Genomic DNA, 22,801 nt, shown 5'->3' on the forward strand with positions numbered 1-22,801 from the left:
ATTAGAGTTAGCTGGACCTTAGATAGTTGATTCCAGAATCATTCTCGAAATCACAGATTCTTCCACATTTAGGATGACTTGGAATTGGCTTTTTCCAAATCCAAATTTATGAGTACCCCAGCTGCTCTGATACTAAGTAGCTTCTGCAACCAAAATGATATCCAGGGTCTGAGAGGGTGTTACACAGCCTAGTTATTTCTTGGCTAATTTACCTTGGTAAAGCCTACCCAATGACAGTTCCTGGAGACTACTGCTGTAATTATATTTTTAATAAGGGTGTGAACAAGAACAGAGTTAATTGGCTTTAAAATGGCTGAGACAAGAAAGCAAGTCTTGGTTAACTAAAGATTAACATAGCAATTGGGAAATCTAATATATAGGTGGCAGGAAAGCTTAACCTTTATCTTTCAATCTCATAATTAATTAGCAAGCTTCTGGCAATCTGATTTCTAAATTGCACACAGAACATTTTAGTCATGAGGCTACTGAGTGTGAGGTCTCTCTGTAGAAGTAGTAAACTTAAATTATGCTCAAAATCATGTTTTTTAAAGAACAAAATGATGAAATTGCTACTCAACAAAAATACATTTTGATGGTTTTCTGGGCCATGAGACTCTAAAACAAGGCAAAAGAAGAAATATAAATAAGTAATTAAGATTTGGATCATAGCTGACCAGTAGTAGCTCTTAGCCCTGGATGCATATTATAAGCCTGGAGAACTGTAAATAAATACGAATGTCCAGGCCCCTTCTCAGAATATTGATTCAGTGAGTCTATGAGTTGTTTTTAAAGCTCCCTAGGTGACTCTCACGTGCAATCAGTGTGGAGCAACACTGTTTAAGAGGCTTGCTTTTTGCTATTGCTAAAGCTTTTGGAAATTGTTTTAAATCAATAATGGATTCGGAGACAGAGAAAGAAAACCCAACCATTTGGGAAAGGTACAAATTGACCTATCTTTTTTGTGTAAAGAGGCTGTATTGCCAAGACTCTGGCTTTTTTCCCACACTGTCCTTCAGAAGAACCTCCATCTCCCCCACCCCCACTCTCACCATTGGCAGTGAACCCAGTAGCTCCCAACACATATAGAGGATTCTTTAAAATGTAGCTGTTGGCCGGGTGCGATGGCTCATGCCTGTAATCCCAGCACTTTGGGAGGCCAAGGCGGGAAGATCAGGAGGTCAAGAGATCAAGACCATCCTGGCCAACATGGTGAAACCCCATCTCTACTAAAAATACAAAAATTAGCTGGGCTTGGTGGCGCATGCCTGTAATCCCAGCTACTCGGGAGGCTGAGGCAGGAGAATAGCTTGAACCCGGGAGGCAGAGGTTGCAGTGACCCGAGATTGCATCACTGCACTCCAGCCTGGAGACAGAGTAAGACTCCGTCAAAAAAAAAAAAAAAAAAAAAAAGCAGCTGTTTCAAATGTTGGGCTTTGTCCTCTTTTTTTCAACGGTATAACAAAAAGGTGATATCCTTTCAGTGAACAAGAGCTTCAGAGAAGAGAAATCAGAACAGCCGTAAAGTGTGGGGCTAGGAGTGGCGGAATAGCAACCAGAGTCTTCACTTCCCAGATGTTAGAGTGGAAAAACTGTAAATATGCAAGGCCAAACTTCACTAGACTGAGAGCTCCCAGGCATGAGGGATGGGGCTCTCAGGACCACTGTGACTGGCTATAGGTCATTGACACTCAGATAATCACAGTGTTGGCAGCTTAGGTAAACCAGTCATCTTCACCTACTGATCTGTGACACTAATTCATTCATGTAAGAAATAACATTCTAACACCAACAGGAGAGTGGGTAGACTCACTTTGGGAGTCTAATAAGGTATGTGGAATTCAGTGGCTGGAAATTCTAATTTCACCTCCCTGAGAATTCTCATTTCACCTCCATCACCAGCTAGTCTACTGGCCCAAGGCAAGTAATTAAACTCCATTTCTCAATTTGTAAAGTTGGAGAGGTGAGGGAAGATTACAGATGCTTATAAAATAGTGGGCACTATTAGGCATGATAATAAAGCCCTTGGCAATGATTACAAAAAGCCTGGTGGAAGCAAGCACTTGTGAGATACCCATTGTGCCCCACTTAGCTAGGATTGACTATTGCACAGAGGTCAAGAGTAGGCAGCTGGTTACAAAGGCTTTCAGCCACATCATCCAAGTAGACAGAATCACCACGAGGAATTATCTGTGAATTTAAAAGACTACATACAAATGTGCGTGTATATACAATTTATACAAATTAAAGGCCACACTCTTGGTTGTCCATTTAATCTCCTTTAAAAGATTACTTCTTTCATTTTACGTCCCATGATTATGATATAAAAAACTTGGTTTTTGCTCAGTGATTCTCAACTCTGACTTCACATTAGAATATTCTGGGAAATTGAGACAGAAACAAAAATAAAACCAAATCAAACAAAAACACCACTGAGACGAGGCCCTAGTCTTAAACTAATTAAATGGAAGCTCTGGCGTGGGGCTGAGGCATCCATAATTTTTAAAAGCTTCCCAGGTGATTCTGATGTCAAGCTCGGATCTGGAGCCATTGGATTAAGCCAAGTGTTCTTTTTCACATCACGCACCCCTGAACCCATGCACATCTCCACTGCCACACCACTGTGCACTTTTTCTTATTCGAGGTGGCTCTCTCCTTCTCTCCATGTGTCTTTAGGGACCTCAATGTCCATTTTCTACCTGGTCCTTCTTAATATACCTTAGAGCTTATGGGCATGCTGCCCTCCAGAATTGCAAAACTTTGTTTACATCATTCATGTAACACTTAGAAAATGTTCTTTACATGCTATTGGTCTTTTATGTTTCTGTCCATCTTCCCAACTAGGAACTATGCTCCTCCAGAGCAAGAACCAGGTTTTATTCTTCTATTTTCCCCATGGAGTCTAGCATAGATTTCCTGGCTTACACAATGCTGAAAAATATGTGTTGCTATTGATGTAGAAATGTTACCAGGGCAGCCCTAGAGAAATAGCTGGGAAAGCTCATTATTGTCTTAAATTGTTATCTTCCTAGTTTCTTTATCTATAGATACTCCTGCTTAAACAACTCCAGATGGCCTGGGATGTCTCAGGAACTTGGTGATCCTTTGCCAAATACGAGAGGCCTGCAGGAAACCAGTGCAAACCAGAACTGGCCACCCCTTGTTTCATTTAAGTCATTAACATAGCTCTATAATGCTGGGCTCCCCACCCCTAGAAGAAAACTGCCGCCATTTTTTCTCCATAGGACGCATGGAGAAGCATGTTTATTTGTGTCTGTGTCTCTGCACTTCCTCCCTGCATGTGTTTACATAGCTCCCCGCCCCACAACTAACTTGTCACGATCCTGCAGCTTCCCACAGCTGGGGAGAAGATGACTTTTTAGAGCAAGAGGTCTCTCATTTTCCATTTCTGGTCAGTGAATAAAACCAGCTTGTCCTTTTTCAGTTGGGTGTTCTCTCTCTGGAACCCATACAGACTAGAGAAAGAATCCAGTCTATCAGTGACAGATGCACTAAGATTCATTCTTGTCAACTTCTTTACTGCCATGTCCCCCAGATTTGGATTTCAAGTGGAAATGAACAAATGTTATTCCAAGAGAATCTTACATAATGTTTTGCTCCAGCTACATAAAGGCAACTCCTCCCTGCAGGCACATGTCTAGAGAAGCCATTTGTATTCAGGTTATCAATCATAACCGTGGCCAATTTGTACAGTACATTTCACCATTAGCATTTTTTGTGGCATTATCTCATCAACACCAAACTTACTACAGGAAGTAAGGGAGAAAGGTGGGGGAAAAAAGGGAGAGAGAGGGTAACACGCAAACCAGTAGATTAGACAAAAGCAGAATCCAGGTCTTTGCTCTCCCAAGTCAGAGGCTTTCTCCAGCAATACCAGAATCTGACTGCTCTTCTTTTTAAAATAAATGAAACTGCAGGAAAAAATTATATCATTACTTCATTGACATGTTTAATGGCCACTTTAGCTAGTGGACAAAAGAAACCAAAGCTGGTCTTTTGTGATGCCCCTGGAGCAGCACTTCTGGAAACTGGGACTACTTTTTGTTCATGCTGTTTTAAGCAAGAGGACAGGGAGAAACATTTATTACTGCATGAGATTACTTATTTAATGAGCTTTGCACAAAAACATGAAGCTCTACTTGTCTCCTCGTCTGATTTTACAAAGTGCCCAAAACTACAAAGACAATGTACTAGGAAGTGATTTAAAGGTAAAACTTTAAATCCAGATTTAAAATGACCTTTTCATTGTAGGATGTTTGAAAGCCTCATGAGATTTGCCTGAGTGAGAGGATTGGTCTTGGTGATGAATATAATCACTGGGTCTATTTTATCAGATCCCAAAGTGACATGGTATAGTGGACTTCAAATGATCACCTGCTAACCAGCAGCATGAGAGTGGGGGAGAAGGAAAAGGGACCTCTTTTCTCTCGTGCTTCACCAAATAACTGAATATGGGGGCAGATGAGAAGGAGCCTGACACAAGAATAGAGGAAGAAGTTACATTTGGAAGAAGGGGGAAAAAGTTCCTATCATGTATTTGTCAACTTATTAGTCTAGATCAGTGCTATTCAATGGAAATATAATGTGAGTCATATATGTGATTTAAACATTTCTATTAAGCCACATTAAAAGGAAAAAGGTAAAATTAATTTTAATATATTTTATTTAAACTAGTATAGCTAAAATATTATTTCAACATACAATCAATATAAAAATTGAGACAGTTTACTTTTCCTTTTGTTTTTGTTTGAGACAGAATCTAGCTCTCTCACCCAGGCTGGAGTGCAATGGTGCGATCTCGGCTCACTGCAATCTCTGCCTCCTAGGTTCAAGCTATTCTCCTGCCTCAGCCTCCCAAGTAGCTGGGATTACAGGTGCCCGCCACCATGCCCAGCTAATTTTTGCATTTTTAATAGAGACGGGGTTTCACCATGTTCCTCAGGCTGGTCTCGAACTCCTGAGCTCAGGCAATCCACTGCCTTGGCCTCCCAAAGTGCTTGGATTACAGGCATGAGCCACCGCGCCGGGTCGAGACAGTTTACTTTTTCGGGGAAATACTAGATCTTTAAAAATCTGGGGTGCATCGTACATTTACAGTACATCTCAGTATGAAATAGCCACATTTCAAGTGCTCAATAGGCACATGTGGCTAGTGGCTACCGTATTGGACAGTTCAGGTGTAGGTGCACTAACTGGAATTTGGGACATCAAATACAAATCATTGTCAACATTTAGCTACTTAATATACTTTTGATACTCTCCTTCTACCGGCTCCCTCACTTTCTCCAAAAGACATTATCTCAAAGGCCACATGCTGTGTTAGCAAATAGTTGTGGGCTTTGGAGTGAAATAGACTAAGGAAGTCAAATACCAGCTTCGTAACCTTGGACTAGCTCCTTAACCTTGATGACTCTTGGTTTCTTCAACTGAAAAATAAAACAAATATAGCTAACTCACCAGATTGTTGGGAAGATAAACAGGGTGTACAGCACAGCCTAGAAGAGTACAGTAGGCATTGAAACAATAAGTCCCCCTATATACAACTCAACTTCTAAAGGGCCCATCTTCAGACTTCAAGCTCTACTGCTTCATTTACTTCAATTTAAGAACTTTCTCTTGAGAGTTCTGCTAAGGTAGCCCTTTCCCTAGACTTTTACAGGGCTGGCTCCCTTTTTGAAAACGTGGGTGTAAGTTCAAGGGTAACTTTTGTATGGCAATCTTCTCTGACTACCCTGTTGAAAGTTGCTCCCACTCCCTGTCACTCTCGAGCCTTCAGCGTCTATTTTCTTCATAGCATTTATCAGTATCTGAAATGATTTTATTTATGTATTTGTTCACCTGACTGTTTTCTGTCACTCTCTCTGGCATAGAAGCTCCACAAGGGCTGGGATTCTGTGTGTCTCATTCCCCACCGTGTCATCAAGTGCTGAGCACAAAACAGAGCTCAGCAAATGTTTGTCGAATAAATGAATGAAAATGAATGAAAACCTCAGCACAGCGAGGTAAAGGTAAGTGGTGTTCTGATTCTAAAGTGGTAGAGAATGAACATTCTATAGCTCTGTTTAACTAAAAGGATTACCAAGGAAGTCAGTGACAGAGAGCCAGCCTCACCTGCTAATGTTAGGTATTGCCAATCTTGAGTCTAATGGCTGGACTTGGGAAGGGCCAGGAATATTCTTCTCCCATAGGTGATCTTGTTGTTGCTACCTGTTAATATGTATCACAAGCCAAGTACATGTTCACACCACTTCAAAGCACCCACTAGATTTGGCTCTTCCTGCCTTTTAGAAGAATCTTAATCCAGTTGACCGATGCAAGTTTCTGACATCGGGGAGCTTGGGAGCACTGGGTAGTGGAAAAAGAGTGGGTGCCAAAGTCAGACAGACCTGGACTTGGATCCTGGTTCTGCCTTTCCTGAGCTAGGCAGATGCGGGGTGTGGGGTGGGGGGCATATGTACATTTCTATGTTTCAGTTTCCTTACTGGTAAAGCTGTAAATGATAACTCGTACTCTGCAATCTTGCTATGAGAATTAATTGAGGCAATGTGTGAAAGTGCTTAGCACATCTTAAAGGCTCAATAAATAGTAGGCATCAATATTGCTATCTTTGCATGCAGGAATACCTCACCAAAGTATACTGATCTTTGGCTACTCTGTGGATATCTAATTTCCTTTTAAGTTTCCGATGTTTCCTTCTTTCATTGCTACATCAGCTGACCACTTGCAATGGAGGCACCAGGACCCCATGGAGAGAGAGTATACGCTGAGTTGGCTACATCTGTGCCAAGCTGTGAAAGATGACAATGGAGACATTTCTCTCTACAGTTTCTGAACATGGACCCAGCCACAAGACTTCTTTCCATGCCTGGCTGTTTTCAGCTACAGGCACAGGTCTAGCTGTTTTGTACTCAAGATTATGGGTCAAGAGAGACTTGAGAGACAGGTCAAGTATCCATGCCGGTCTGGACATATTTTACTTGCCGGCAATACATAGTGCTCTGCTTGACATTGCACAACTGGAACAGCCAGTCTGACTCTGTATTCTGAGCCCACCACTCCATTTTGAGCATAACTAGACCAGAACTAATTTTACTCGAGACAGAGAGAGTAAACTGTTCTAAAAAGCATGAGACTATTGAACACTTACTTATGGTGCCACATTAATATTAATAAAAACAGCTTATCATTGACTATGGGCTAGGCATGATACATAGTATTTCCATTCTCCCAACAACCATGCAAACAAAAAAAAAAAAAAAAAAGAAGAGAAAAAAACCAGCATTATTTTCATTGTGCTGATAGGAAAAGTGAAGCTCAGGGAAACTCAGAGACTTGCTCAGTGTGGGAGTCAAGATCTGAAGCCCAGTCTGCTGAGTTCCAAAGCCCTGTGTGTTTTCTGATGTACCTTGCTGGCATTGCTTGTGGAACACCCAGGGTCCCCAGAGATCTGAGTCCTTAGTCCTCTAAAGGCAAAGTACAGAGGTTCAAAAGAATACGGCTGCCTACTCATACTATGCCTCAGGGAGCAAAGAGTGCTTCATTTCCAAACAAAGCCTTGGCCTCCCTGCCATCCAGCTAGGTGACCTGAAGAGCACTCTGATTCAGACAGCGATCCTCTTTAGATGGCTCTCCAGTGTTGGTGGGACTGAAAATTCTAGGGGTAAGGACTGTCGCCTTAGGAGAGTCATTAAAAAGAGTTGTGAGGAGGTGTCCCCTGGAGTCAGAGGCTGGTAGAGCTCTGGAGAGAGCATGTGCGGAGCTCACCCATGACAGGGGAGCTGTCTCCTTCAGCAGCATGGCTGACTCCAGACCCCCAAGGCGGCTGTGGATTACTCCCACAGTCAGCACAACTGCCAGCAAGGAGTCGGCTGGGTGGTCTTGATGCAGGAGGGACAAAGGATTGTCACCTGGGGTTCAGGCATGGCTTTCAGGGAGTATCCACAAATCCTCAGGGATTGCACGTAAAATTTTATGTCCATGCCATATGCATTTTCCCCCAGGAAGAGGACTCACAGCTAATCCTCAAAAGGACCTATCACCCCCAATTTTTAAGAACCACTGAAATTAATATTTTCATCTGCTCCTCTCTTGCACTATGCAGCACTTCCACCTCATTAAACATTTATATATGTAAATAATTAATTACCTAAACTTTGCAGGAAAAAATCGAAGCCCAGAGAGGGTAAGTATCTTGCCCAAGTTTGCACAGCCGTTGGTCAGGATTGGGATTAGCAGCACTTCCCTGGTCAAGTGAAGCACGATTTCAGGTGAGAAATCTTTGCCAGTCAACTTGACAAATGAAGACAAAGTGATCCCTCCTGATTAATAATGTTTTGCAACCATTTTCAAGTCCGGTCATAGAATCCCCTATGTTGCTTGTTCTTCGGGCAGTGTGGGTTGCTTCCTCAGGATACAGGTAGAGGTCACTAAAAGGATAGTTTTCTACTCAAAGAGCCAGGACTCCAGCCCTTGCCTTCCCCTGCCGCAGCACTCGGGCCGGCCCTCCAGTTACCTGAGTTTGCCTGACTTTAACCAACTCCCCTTCCCTTCCCTCCTCCCTCCTCCAGCGGGCTCTCCTTCCAGCTTCCTCCCGGGCTGCAATTCCTCTGCCTAGGTCCGTCTGCCTCCGTCCAGCTCCGGCTTCCGGCCCAGAGGCTGCTCACCTGCCCCTAGCCCTGCTGACTTTTGGGAGGAGCAACACCTTTCGGGTCAGCGTTGCTAACCCTAAACTTTCCCCGCCGGATGCCCGCGAGGCTGCTGCGGCGGCGGCTGCTGGTGGGAGAGTCTCGAGTCCAGCTGTCAGCACATCACCTGTCTGCGCCCCTTCCCCCTCCCTGCCCTTTTTTCCTTTTCTTTTTATTTTGACGCAAATAATTTATATTCTGAGAATCCCACAATCAACGCCGAAACTCATCCCACAATCAACGCCGAAACTCATGCCCAAGGATGCAGGTGAAGATGCCTTTGACAAAGACGAATGCGAGCCGAGTGCAGTTTGTAAAAGCTGGGGTTGGGGGCAGTGGTGGAGGCAAAGCACCTTAAGAGTATTTTTTAGCCCCTCTGAGAAGGGACATCCGGGCGGAAAGCGGGCGGATCCTGGGCTTCCCTGCCGGCTGCGGCTCTGACTCCCGGCTGGCGTTCTCTCCAGTAGCCCGCGCTGGCGGCCACCGCGCTTCCCTTCCGCACGCGGGCCTCGAACCCGCAGCCCGGACAGCGGCCGCCCGCGCCGCCCCTGCCGCGCGCCGTTGGAGGCGGCCTCAGCTCGCCATGGGTACTCACTTTTGCCGGGGAGCAAAGTCTGCCAAATCAGTCGATGAGCACTTCCTGCACGAGGAGGTGAAGCTCCATTGTGTGGAAAGCTGTTTCGCGAACGGTCGGTAAAATCCACAAAGAGGGAGAATGAGTGAGTAAGGCAGAAAGCCCAGCCCAGAAAACCGGCGTCTGGGGATTTCAGCCTCCGCTCCACTGTCCCCAGCCCGGTGGCTCTGTGAGAAGAAGCTCAACTCCGTGCACTTGTTCACTCTTTCTTCATGAGAGGAGGAGTCAGTGTTGCAACATTTATGTTCCTTGCTGGAGGCAAAACAGTGATTTTCTTCAGCATGCAAAACGTCCAGAGCCTGCCAGTTTTACAAGGCGACGGAGGTAGTTGGCGGAGCTAGAATCCTGCGAAGACGTGAAGAAACAACTGATTTCCCCCAGATCGGTTTTGCATGATTAGGGCCACACGTCTTTGAGACTGTACCAGAAAATAGACAGACAAAACAATAATAAAAATGACTTAGTGAGTTGAAAGACCTCAAAGATGATATTTTTCCAGGCAGCCAAGATGTGGAGTGTCTCCGTGTCAAATTTCTTTCCTTATTTCTGAGTAACATTGAACAGCAGCTTGACAACAGTTGAGAGGTTCTCCAGGGATTTGAATTGCACCTTGCCTGAGGAGTCAGATAGAAAGGAGCGAAAGAAGATAGCGACCTAAGAAGGTTTTTCTTTTTCTTTTTTCAATACCCAAAGCGCAAACTTCCAGGGTGCTGTGTTTATTGTCTGCCATATGAATATAATACATAAACATTGGTGGTGCCTAAATAGCCCCACTTCTGTGTTTTCCACAAATAAAGAATTGATCTTTTCTAACGGGCTGCATGTTGTTCTGAGTTTTCTTTTCCTTGAAACCACACACAACCGCCTTTTCTCTTGCAAAAACAAAAACCCCACATTTAACAGTACTGAAACAAATAGTAGCAGCTGCCTGAATCAAATAGTTATTTCTGGCTATGTATGTTGCTGGTGTCATTTGATGCCATAATAATTAATGCATCTGATTGTTAACGCAACCCAGAGGGCCACCGAGGAATATTTTTAAAAAAGGTTTTTGAGTTTTGTTGTTGTTGTTGTTGTTGTTGTTGAGATGGAGTCTTGCTCTGTCGTTCAGGCTGGATTGCAGTGGTACAATCTTGGCTCACTGGAACCTCCTCCCCCCGGATTCAAGCAATTATCCTGCCTCAGCCTCCCAAGTAGGTGGGATTACAGGTGCGTGCCACCACGTCCGGCTAATTTTTTGTATTTTTAGTAGAGACGGGGTTTCACCATGTTAGCCAGGATGGTCTCGATCTCCTGACCTCATGATCTGCCCACCTCGGCCTCCCAAAGTGCTGGGATTACAGGTGTGAGCCACCGCACCTGGCTGTTTTTGTTTTTGTTTTTGTTTTTAAGTTATTGAAACATGAGGCTTTCCCCTTTGATTTGACTGCCACTCTGGAATAACTTGGAAATCACAGTTAGCAGTGGGCATTTGCCAAACCACAGGAAGCCATTGAAAATCCCATGATGCTTTGGTGATCCTTTTGGACTGGAATCCCAGAAGCAACTGCATGGGCACAATAACCTAATGCTTCCCAATCAATAACACGTCCTTGTACAATTAAAACATAGACTCCAGCTGGTTCTATTAGCTAATGGGAGATGCATCTTTCACGTGCAGACTGCACATGCTTCCTCTGATGATTAGGGTATATTTACTTTCACTCATGGGTGTTCATGAAGGTACGCAACTTCTATTTATTTTCAGAACCACTGGGCGACATGAGATCCTCAGTGGCAGAATATTTCTATATGACCTTTGCAAAGCAAAGGGTCACTCAGTTCTACAAGAGTTGTTCTAATTAGACTATTTTAACAGTGAAACAGAAAATCACTCTGGGTAACTCCAGACTGTCAGCTTTTAGAAGACAGGGACTTGGCTTTTCCTCCTAGTGGTTCCCACTCAGCTACAGGCAGCTCGGCTTGTCTGTACTCCTAGTTTACAGATTGGTCATTGCGTGGCTAATCCATACCTGGCTGGTAAGAAGGGCAGGGCTGACTCTCTGCTTTGTTGTGTAGCACACGGGCACTGTCACAAAGCCACGGGTACTCATGGTCAGTGAATTACCTTGCCCCAGCTTTCCTGAGATGATGAAATCCGCAGTGAGCCTCTACATTTTCCCTTTCTACCCCACAGTGGTTCTGTTACTATCTCCTGTCTATGCACTGATATGCTCCAGCTTCTTTACTGATGTCCTCCTCTAGTTCATCTCTGCATCTCTGTCTTAATGGACGTGTTCATCCTTCTTTCCAAGCTGACTCCCCCAGCTGAGTCCTGGACCCCATATCCGTTTACTTCCTTCAAGACCTTGCTTCTCAACCTGATGCAGAGGAAGAGCCCAGCACTGGCACAGGGTTGGGTCCTTGCTATTGTTGGTTTCTCACTGTAAATTGGACACAGTAACACATGCCTCAAAAATCCAGTCAAAAGAATAATAATGGTGATAGCATATGTAAAATGCCTGCCATCTAACAAATTCTAGAAACATCAAGTTCCTTTTTTCCCTTCCCCTTTCCTCTACCTTTCTTGCATATTTAATCTTTTCTGCCCCACAGGCTTCTTTATCTCAACCTACAACTTCCTACATTTTCTTTGACCCTTCTGACGGCTTTACAATTTAATTCACTCGTTTCTTTACCTGCCAAACTTAGTGAAAGAATGACTTACACACACCAGCTTTCCTGACTTATTACCCTCTCAATGCCTTAACTCACTGGTTCTCAACCTTGGCTGTGAACAGGAATCACCTGAGTGTTTAAAATGTACTGTGTCTGGGTGTCACTTGCAGAGCTAATGCAGGAGGTTTAGAATGGAGCTCTGACTTCTCTCTTTTTACAAAAATGCACAGGCAGGGTGGAAAATGGCTCCCTTGAATCCCTTTGCACCTGGCTTTCACCACTACCACTCACTGGCTGCTCTCTGGGAGGGCCCTGCAGGCCTCTCTGCAGCATTGGGCTTTGATTCACTTCCTCCTCTTGAAGTTCTCACGCCTTGGCTTCCAGGCCTCTGCCCTCCTTTGGCTCCCTTCTGTCTGTGGCATTCCTCTGTTGGTTTCTGCTGTTGCTCCTTTTCTTTCTCCTCCTTCTCAAATAGGGAACGTTTTGTCATTGCTGCTTCATTTTTATTCTTTGAGAACCACATTTCTTTTCTTTTTCTTTTTCTTTTTCTTTTTTTTTGGTTTTAAGGAGTGGAGAGGTTAACAGGCAAGAAGGGGCAAGAAGGAAAGGGAGAAGGTAGAAAGAAGCAGCTTCCCTGTACAGAGACGGCGGGGTGGAGGGCGGGGAGAGGCTCCAAAGCCGAAAGAGGAAGTCCCCACTTGCTGCAGATACCAGCCAGGTATATACGCAGAGGCTGGAGGAGGCAGTGTTTGATTTGCACAGGGCTCAGGACTAGGCATGTCATTCAGGTAGCCCATGAAAGAGCTGGCCTTCCCACCCTAGTCTTTTAATATGCAAATGTGGGGCTCCGTGACGCTCTACACAGGTAGAGATATGTGGGGGCGGCCATGTTGCCAGCAACATGTGGGGCAAAGGCAGGAAGGCCCTAGGAATCGCCATGTTTGGGTGAACCCAGTTTCTAACGGTCTGCATTTGTATATCAAAGGTTACCAGCCTGGCTCTAAAAGCCGGGGCTTTACAAGAAGCTTTTCTGGAGATACTTTAAAAAACGAAAACTTCCCAAGGACCCCTTTTCCTCCCTATCTGCCTAAAATAATGTCTTAATAACTCCTACCACATTGCTCCCTGTGGCGATATCACACTATCTGCTGTTAGGGGGTTTTGGGCGAGGACTCTTTCTGGCTAATTCCGGCTGAAAAGGGGCCTCTAATGGGGAACAGCAGCTAGGGCTCCTCTTGGGGTCAACTTAAGGGTCCTCAGAAGAATGGCGTGTCCATATGTGGGAGAACTACGTTTCTTTCTTTAGAAAAAAAATAGAAAACTGCTAAAAATATCCAAAGAATCAAAAACCCAAATCCTAGCACTGTTAAAAAGGAATCTACGTCTTTATCTATAAAGTAAAACATAGTACTTCCAAATCACACATTCTCCTTCCTTCATCTGATCCCATCTCGGAGGTAACCACCATTGACATATTGGTGATTGTCTCCTTTTTTATATGTGTATATAGTCATGTCTCTGTATGCACATGCAAATATTTTAAAAATTCAAAATGCAATAATTTCTGTGACTTTTCTTTTTTAAGCTTAATGAAATCACATATTCTGGGTAACTATGAATATGTTTACTCCATTTTTTTTTTAATGGTTACATAGTTTGTAATTTATTCTACCATTCTTCCTTTATTAGGTCTTTAGTAATTCCAGCTTTTTATTGTAAGAAGTGCTGCTACGATTGTCTTTGCATGGATCTTAGGATAGATACTTAGAATGGCCTGGTTGGCAGGCATGTTGCCTCAAGCCTGCCTGTAATCCCAGCACTTTGGGAGGCCAAGGCAGGGGAATCACCTGAGGTCAAGAGTTTGAGACCAGCTTGCCCAACATGGCGAAACTCTCTCTCTAGTAAAAATACGAAAATTAGCCGGGCGTGGTGGTGCATGCCTGTAGCCCCAGCTGCTAGGGAGGCTGAGGCCAGAGGATCACTTGATTCTGGGAAGCAGAGGTTGCAGTGAGCCATGGCACTCCAGCATGGGCAACAGATTGAGACTGTGTCTCAAAGTAAATAAATAAATAAAATTAAAAATTAAAAAAAAAAATGGCCTGGTTGGTTCAAAGAGAACGAACATTAAAATTTTGATGGCTACCAAATTGCTCTCCAAATATGTTATCGGAGAAAGCCCTAGAAATGAGATCACTGAGTCACAGGGTAGGAACATTTTAAATTTTCATATATACCTCCAAATTTTATCCACAAATGTTTATGAGTGTCCACTCTTACCAAGGATGTTTACTCACATTTTTGCTAGCACTGGACTTTATCAATCTTATCTTGCCAGTCTGATAAGCAAAATATGATAGCTCATTGTTGTTCTAATTCACAGTGTTCTGGTTGCTTTCAAGGTTGAGTTCATGTGCTTATTATATTTTGGCTTTTTCTCTTATGTTGTGGCCGTTCCATCCTATGCCTATTTTCCTTTTGAGATATTCTTTTTTTTTTTTTTTTTGAGATGGAGTCTTGCACTGTCACCTGGGCTGGAGTGCGGCAGCATGATCTCGGCTCACTGCAACCTCCACCTTCCAGGTTCAAGCAATTTTCCTGCCTCAGCCTTCCGAGTAGCTGGAATTACAGGCACCCGCCACCATGCCCAGCTATTTTTTGTGTGTTTTAAGTAGACACAGGGTTTCACCATGTTGGCCAGGCTGATCTTGAACTCCTGACCTCGTGATTCACCCACCTCAGCCTCCCAAAGTGCTGGGATTACAGGTGTGAGTCACCTCACTCGGCCCATATATATATATATATATTTTTTTTTTCCCGAGATGGAGTCTTGCTCTGTTGCCCAGGCTGGAGTGCAGTGGTGCAATCTCGGCTCACTGCAAGCTCCACCTCCTAGGTTCACGCCATTCTCCTGCCTCAGCCTCCCGAGCAGCTGGGACTACAGGTGCCCGCCACCACGTCTGGCTAATTTTTTGTATTTTTAGTAGAGACGGGGTTTCACTGTGTTAGCCAGGATGGTCTCGATCTCCTGACCTCATGATCCACCCGCCTTGGCCTCCCAAAGTGCTGGGATTACAGGCATGAGTCACCGTGCCCAGCTTCCATATCTTTTAAAATTAATTTTTGGCATCTCTTTTATTATTAAACATACTAACACTTTGTTCAATGTATAGCAAACATTTGTGGCTGTTATGCTTCCTTTGATATTGTTAATGGACTGTTTCGTTGCGTAAAAGTTTTTAATTTTCATGTACTCAAATCTGTCAATTATTTTCTATTACAGCTTTTGGGTTTTTTGTTTTGCTTCTTTGCAACTAACACTGTTAATTTTTTTTAATAGATCTTTAATTATTATATAAGATGGACAGTTAATTTTCTCCTGAATTTTATTTTTAATTTTACCCCTTATAGAAAAATTCATAATTTCTCCACTGATTTCTAGTGTCACATATCATGTGTTACATTTTGATATATATTTATATGGATTTGGGACACTACTCTGTTTCTCTGAGATGCCTATTTATATACCGAAAAATATACAGTTTTGTTTACTGTAACTGTAAAAACAGAAAGTTTCTTGGTAAGGCCACTATATTTATTTTTTCATAAAATTTTAGGGTCAATTTGTTCAATTCAAAGCCTTTTTTTGGCATTACATTACATTTATATATTAATTTGAGAAAAATTGATATTGTTAGGACATTAATTCTTCCCATCCAGGAAATATGTCTATTTATGTCTTTTTAAAAGTATCCCTCAATTTTTTAAATGTAATCTTATATCATTATAATCTTTTTGCACAATAATCTGTGTAATCATTCTATATTATGAACATTTAGGTTGTTCCCAAATTTTTACTCTCATAAATAATGCTGTAATCAACATAGTTATGGGAAGTGTAGAAAAAAATTTTGCCTTTGGGGAATTAATTTCCTTTGTCTAAAATACCAGGTGAGGCCCAACTAGGTCAAAGAGCAGGCACTTGTTTATGGGCCTTGAGATATAAAAGCTTATTATTATCTTTTTATGGCTTCAACTGTTAGTGTTCTGTCTGTTACACTCTACTTCCAATTAGGAACAAAGTCTTTAAATATTTTTGTCCTTTCCACTGTTATTGCCTCAATTTGTCCCTTCATCATTTTTTACTTCTTCCTCTTCAATAGCCCCCTGGCTGGACTCATCTTCACTAGTCTTGCCTACATCAAACTCAAATGCTTTCATGGTAAACCTGATTACATTAATCCCTGAATTAAAAATTTTTAATGGCATCTACTTCCCACAGAATAAAGTTAGAACATCTTTACTCCTGCTGTTTTCATTGGGCTTTAGAGTAGTAGCTCAATACATATCTACAGTGTGTTTGAATCCATCCTCTCTTCTTGGAATGTTATTTCCCACCCCTCATCTAAAAACCTTACCCATTCTTGATCTTCAGACCCGATGGTACTTTCTTCTTAAAGCCTTGCCTGATCACTCCAACTCTGAAAGCACTGTGCTTGCTTCTGTCATATAGCACTTGCAAATGGGTTTATAATACAGCTGCTTTGTTCTACCTCCAAAGGTCATTGTGAGGCTGATATGAGTTGACATGTGGTTAATTATAAACCATGTGTAAGTATAAGGCACTGCTATTATTAGACAACGTGTCCATCCTTCTAAGAAAGCCCACACTGGTGGATAAGCAGTGACGTAAGTACAATCAGCTTTTATGAGCATGGGAATGGGAATCATTTGCTCCATGGGAAGATGTTAAGAGAGCTGGCCTATTGACTGATAAGAATTCATGTCTCCCAAACCCAAAGAGGGAAAACTGAGTCTGCTGAATCAAATGCAGCAGTTATTAGTCTCTGTATTAGCTGCGTGGATGTCTTCGGGCTACTGTGGTCTGAGTCCTGCTATTCAAAGTATAGTCTTTGGGCCAGGTGCATTGGTGTCATACTAATTATCATTTTAACCCTAGGCATAGCCTACGAGTGAACCCAGAAGGGAATAGAGTGAATTCACTTAGTAATTAGTTTAAACTAAAACAAATGATTTTGACTTACTAGATTATGATTAATCATAATCTTATTAGAAATGCGAGATCTCAGACCCCATCCCTACTTTCTGAATCAGACTTTGTATTTTTTCTTTAATTTATGAAGAACATAAATTTATTTCTCACAGTCCTGGAGACTGGGAAGTCCAAGATCAAGGTGCCAGCATTTGGTCTGGTGAGAGACTTCCTGCTGCATCAGACTTTATATTTTAACAAGATCCCTAGGTAGTTCATACGTACATTAAATTTTGAAGAATTATTTTCTAGAGAAGTGACCTCCAAAGTTTTCTGTTTATCATTTCAGCAGTAAAATCATTTTTAGCATGCCTTCCCAAATACATATGTATTTTTAGTCATAAATTTTATATATGTACTACTGTATTATAAATGAATGAAAGTAGAAATTTTAAAACAATGAAATAAGATGAAACAAAAATTTGACCGTGGAATCCTACACAGCCATAAAAACCCCAAATCATGTCCTTAGCAGTAAGATGGATGCCGATGGAGGCCATTATCCTAAGCAAATTAATCCAGGAACAGAAAACCAAATACCTCATGTTCTCTATTATAAGTGGGAGTTAAACTTTGAGTATGCACTGATGTAAAGATAGGAACAATAGACACTGAGGAATTCTAAAAGGGAAGGGAAGGAGGGTGGCAAGGACTGAAAACTACCTATTGGGTACTGTGCTCATTGGATGACATGATCATTCAGACCCCAAACCTCAGTATCATGCAATACATCCATGTAACAAACCTGTGTATGTACCCCCTAATCTAAAATAAAAGTCAAAATTATTTAAAATAAAATATAAAATAATTTTATTTTTAACAGTATAAAACCATTTATTCTGAAATTATTAATTATCAAAATTTAAATGAGAATAATGTGATTAAGTATGCTTTTTTAAAAAAAAGATGTTGGCGTAACACTTTGAGACACAGTTTATGAAGATCTGGTTCTAAGTTTAGTTTATTTTTAGTTTTACACCTATTATGACTGAAAAATACACTACATGAAAAGTGGTAGAAATTTTCTTTTTGTTCAGCAAAACTTACTCACTTTTTGTAAGTGAATGTTTTTAGGGTGTAATTTTCTGTAAAACTTATACTCAGTGTATAGCTCTAGGAGCTTTGACAAATGCAAGAAGTCACATAACCATCACAATCTAGATGTAGAATGGTTTCATTATCCCCGCACCCGACCCCCAAATATGCTCATGCTTCTATGTAGCCAAACACTGTGCCCACCCTGTCCCCTGGCAACAACTGACCTGTTCTCTATCCATATAGTTTCCCTTTTCCAGACTGCCATGTAAGTGGAATTGTACAGTATGTAGCATTCTTTCACTCAGCATCATGCATTTGAGATTTATACTTTGGAAACAATTATTGTTTTGTAAAAGGAAATGGACAACTCATTATTTAATCCAACAACTTTTTTACTACTTCGTCATGAAATAAACAAGAAACTTCTGTGTGGTACCAGATATTTTCATACTCACTCCCTATTTTGTTAAGTTTCATATTCTAAAGGTCTTGCTTTTATAAAATAAACTACATTGATGGAAACCTGTAGCACATAAATGGCAATCAACCAGTGGAGGTACCATGGCAACCCCTGTGTGTTTGCTGAACTCTTTCTGATTCTGGAGATGATCTTGTGTAGTTTCCGGAACTTGTGTTGAGCTAATTTGAGAACTCAGTGAAGGCACTATTGTCAATCTAAATATCAGTAAAGATTAGTTTCTTTCTTTCTTAGAAAAAAAAAAGAAATGCTAAATATCGGTAAAGATTAGTTTCTTTCTTAGAAAAAAAAATACCCCAAATAACTATTATATTATTTTCATTCTTCGACTCACTGGATCATCTTGTATACCTACGTATATACTTCTTTCTTGGAGAGCTTTGCTTTCGAGCCATAGTTCTCAAACATATCTGTGCATCAGAATAACTCAAGGTGGCCATTAAAATGCAAATTCCAAGGCCCCATTGCAGGCCTTTTCAACATGTGTCCCTGGGGAAGAAGAGCCTAGGCAATTGTATTTGATATGTTTTCCCAGAAGACTCTTATGCAGCTAGCCCAGCACTTGACGGACACAAGGGTTCAAAGGCCAGTGGTCTAGTGCCTCGCTACTCAGAGCTGGATCCAGAAGCACCACCTGAGAGTTTGTTGGAAATGAGAACCAACCCCTGGCTCTACCTCAGAGCCACTGGATCAGAATCTGATTTTTAACAAGAACAGGTGATTTACATGTATGTGAAAGTTTGAGAGATGCTGCTCTAGTGCCGGAATTCCTAAACCCCAAGTGACTGTAAAGTGAATGTTCTTCCTGAAGTCTCCAATTGGCACCCAGGGAAACTGACTCAAATTTATGGGAGTCTCCAACTCTACCTTGTTGGGGGAGATATAAGGGCAGGCTGATGTCACAAATTCCACTTACCAGATTGTAACACTGGAGAATCATATGACTGAGAACACACTGTCAGGTAAATTTCCAATGAGGTCTCTGATACATAGTAAATATTCTTTGTTGTTTTTTAATTGTAATAAGAACATTTAACATAAGATCTTCCCTCTTAACAAAATTGTAAGTGTACAATACAGTACTGTTCAATGTAGGCACAAGGTTGTACTGCAGATCTCTAGAACTTATTCATCTTTCAGAACTGCAACTTTATACCTGTTGAACAAAATTCCCCTTTCTTTTGTCCCAACAGCCTCTGGCAATCACCATTGTACCCTCAGCTCCTGTGAGTTTGACTATTTTGCGGCCGGGCGCGGTGGCTCACGCCTGTAATCCCAGCACTTTGGGAGGCCGAGGTGGGCGGATCACAAGGTCAGGAGATCGAGACCATGGTGAAACCCCGTCTCTACTAAAAATACAAAAAAAAAAATTAGCCGGGCGCGGTGGCGGGCGCCTGTAGTCCCAGCTGCTCGGGAGGCTGAGGCAGGAGAATGGCGTGAGCCAGGGAGGTGGAGCTTGCAGTGAGCCGAGATCACGCCACTGCACTCCAGCCTGGGCAGCAGAGCAAGACTCCGTCTCAAAAAAAAAAAAAAAAAGAAAACCTCATATAAATGTGATCATGCATTATTTGTCCTGCTGTGACTGGCTTATTTCACTTAGCATAGAATCCTCCAGGTTCATCCGTATTGTCATATATGGCAGGATTTTCTTCTTCTTTTTTCTTTGTTCAAGGCCACACAGTATTCCATTGTATATATATGCCACGTTTTCTTTATTCATCCATTGAGGGACATTTAGGTTGTTTCCATATCTTGGCTATTGTGAATAATGCACAAGGAACATGGGATTGTTAATATCTCTTTGAGATCCTGATGTCAATTCTTTTGGCTATCTACCCAGTATTATGATTGTGGGATCATATGGTAGTTCTATTTTTAATTTTTTAAAGAACTTCCATCCAGTTTTCCATAGCAGTCGCACCAGTTTACATTCCTGTCAACATTGTATAAGCGTTTCAGTTAATCTACATCATCACCATTGTTATCTTTTGAATTTTTTAAACAATAGCCGTCCTAACAGATATGAGGTGATATCTCATTAGGGTGTTGATTTCCCTTTCTCTGATGATTAGTGATGTTGAGTATCTGTTGCAAATAGGGACAATTTTACATTTTCCTTTCTGATTTGGATGCTTTTTATTTCTTTTTCATGCCACATTTTCTGGCTAGAACTTTTAATACTATGTTGAATAAAAGTGATAAGAGTGGGCATCCTCATCCTGTTTCCTGATGTTAGAGAAGAATATTTCAGTCTTTCACAAATTAAGAATGATGTTAGCGTTGGGCTTGGCATATATAGCCTTTATTGTGTTGAGGTGTTTTTCTCTATGCCTAGTTTGTTGAGAGTTTTTATTATGAAAGGGTGAAGGATTTTGTCAAATACCTTTTCTGCATCTGTTGAGATGATCATGTGATTTTCATCCTTCAGCCTGTTGATGTGGTGTATCACATCCATTGCTTTGTGAATGTTGTACCATCCTTGCATCCCAGGGATAAAGGTCACTTGGTCATGGTGTATGATCCTTTTAATATACTGCTGAATTTTGTTTCACTAGTATTTTGTTGAGGATTTCTGCATCTATATTCATCAGGGATATTAGCCTGTAGTTTCTTATCGTTTTATCTGGCTTTGGTATAAGGGTAATGCTGGCCCCATAAAGTGAGTTTAGAAGTGTTCTCTCCTCTTAGACATTTTGGAAGAGTTTGAGAAGGAAAACAATAAATAAAGGAAGCTTTCGCTACTCAATTTTCATCATTTGAACAGCCTCAGGTGACAAGGCCCCGTGGCTGGAGGCGTTTGCTTCCTTCTGGCTTCAAGGTGAAGACTTCACTGAACTTTGTTTTCACTGGTCCCTGAGGTGTGGGAATTAGGGAGAATCCCAGAGTCTTTTCTAGGGTAAGACTGCTTTGATGTCTTTGCCAATGTTTGTTTTTCTAACTGAATTTACAAATAGGAAAGGTTATTTTTAGTGACAGAAGCAAAAGCTCAACAGTTCTTCCGGGGATTTAGATGTGGGAACTGTGTTCCTTCTACTTCTCTCTCCCTAAACTCCCTCTCTTTTCTCCCAGGGACATTTTATCTGCCTCAAGATAATGTGATATGGAGGAAAAAAGCACTGGACTGGGACCCAGCAGGACTGAGTCTTGTCTGGACTGACACCAATGAGCCATGGGTTTGCTAGAGCAGAGGTGGCTGAGTGGAGTGGTAATGAGTACAGGAGCGCTGCAGACAGACTAGCCACTGAGTATCTGCTTCCACTACTTACTGGTTATGTGTCTTAGGCAAATTATTAACCTCTGTGTTTTATATTGTCCTTATGTATAACATGGGAATCATAATGTGTCTACCGTAGGACTGCTTCAAGTGTAAGATGAGATAATTGACATTAAAAGCACTTAGGACTGTATGAAGCATGCTTTTACCTTTCTGATTCATACTGTTGCTGACAAGTCAGTCATCTAAGTTATGTCCAAGTGCTGGAATCTCACCACATGCAGAACATCCTGTAGACCTGAGGATCGTCTGATGCAGAAAAAAGAAGGCAAAGTAGGCTGCTTTTCTTCAGTCATGTAAAGGATCGTCACACAAAAGAGATGTTTCTTCTTAGTTGCTTGGAAAGTTCGTTGGAGTTTAATTCAAAATACTGGAAATAATCAGTAGTATTTCTATACATTAGTAATGAATTATCTGAAAAAGAAATCAAGGAAACAATCCTGTTTACTATAGCCTAGCAAAAAATACTTGTGAATAAGTGTAAGCAAAGAGGTGAAAGATCTGTACACTGAAAACTGTAAAACGTTGAAAAAGACAAAACAATGAAGAAATTCTGTAATCAATGGAACTTGAGAATGAAAATCACCATTTTGCAAAACAGTGAGTCTTCATAACTGAAATAATTCAAGCCAAAACAGGCTCTTTGTTTAGATTAGCTTAGAAGGTATTCTCCTCTCTAAATTGTGACTCTAGAAAAGCAGGGAGATTCCTCTTCTCCCTGTGACTACCTGAAAGTTATTTTTCAATCTCCTTACCACTCTTACTGCTGTCTTTATCCCAGCAAGGGGAATAGTTCACTTCTTTTCCAAAAAGACATGACGGTATCAGTTGTGGTCAGAGCTGGTAGAGCCATCTTTCAGATCGGGAAAGTGATACCAAAAGTCTTGTATTATGTTAGAAACAGCAAGTCAAAAGGGTAAGATCAATAAATTGTTGGAAACGTAAAAGCTCCCAGGATATCCTTGGC

At 41.7% G+C, this 22,801-nt stretch overlaps 1 protein-coding gene and 1 long non-coding RNA gene across 3 annotated transcripts in view; one reads left to right on the forward strand and one right to left on the reverse strand.

Annotated features, from left to right (window-relative positions):
• Positions 1–7,280, forward strand: part of LOC110743442 — a 122,389-nt gene extending 115,109 nt beyond the window's left edge. For both annotated transcript variants that reach the window (XR_002522487.2, XR_002522486.2), the window contains one exon: positions 5,889–7,280. This is a non-coding gene — a long non-coding RNA (uncharacterized LOC110743442). The remainder of the gene's footprint in view (positions 1–5,888) is intronic.
• The window catches only part of PRLR (prolactin receptor), a 142,444-nt gene extending 132,934 nt beyond the window's left edge, over positions 1–9,510 (reverse strand). Inside the window, exon 1 of the mRNA XM_031666102.1 lies at positions 9,298–9,510. The gene's annotated coding sequence lies outside the window, so the exon portion shown is untranslated. The remainder of the gene's footprint in view (positions 1–9,297) is intronic.
• Between the last annotated feature and the right edge of the window lie 13,291 nt (positions 9,511–22,801).

This window comes from Papio anubis, chromosome 5, assembly GCF_008728515.1.
Source record: "Papio anubis isolate 15944 chromosome 5, Panubis1.0, whole genome shotgun sequence".
NCBI classification, from domain to species: Eukaryota; Metazoa; Chordata; class Mammalia; order Primates; family Cercopithecidae; genus Papio; species Papio anubis.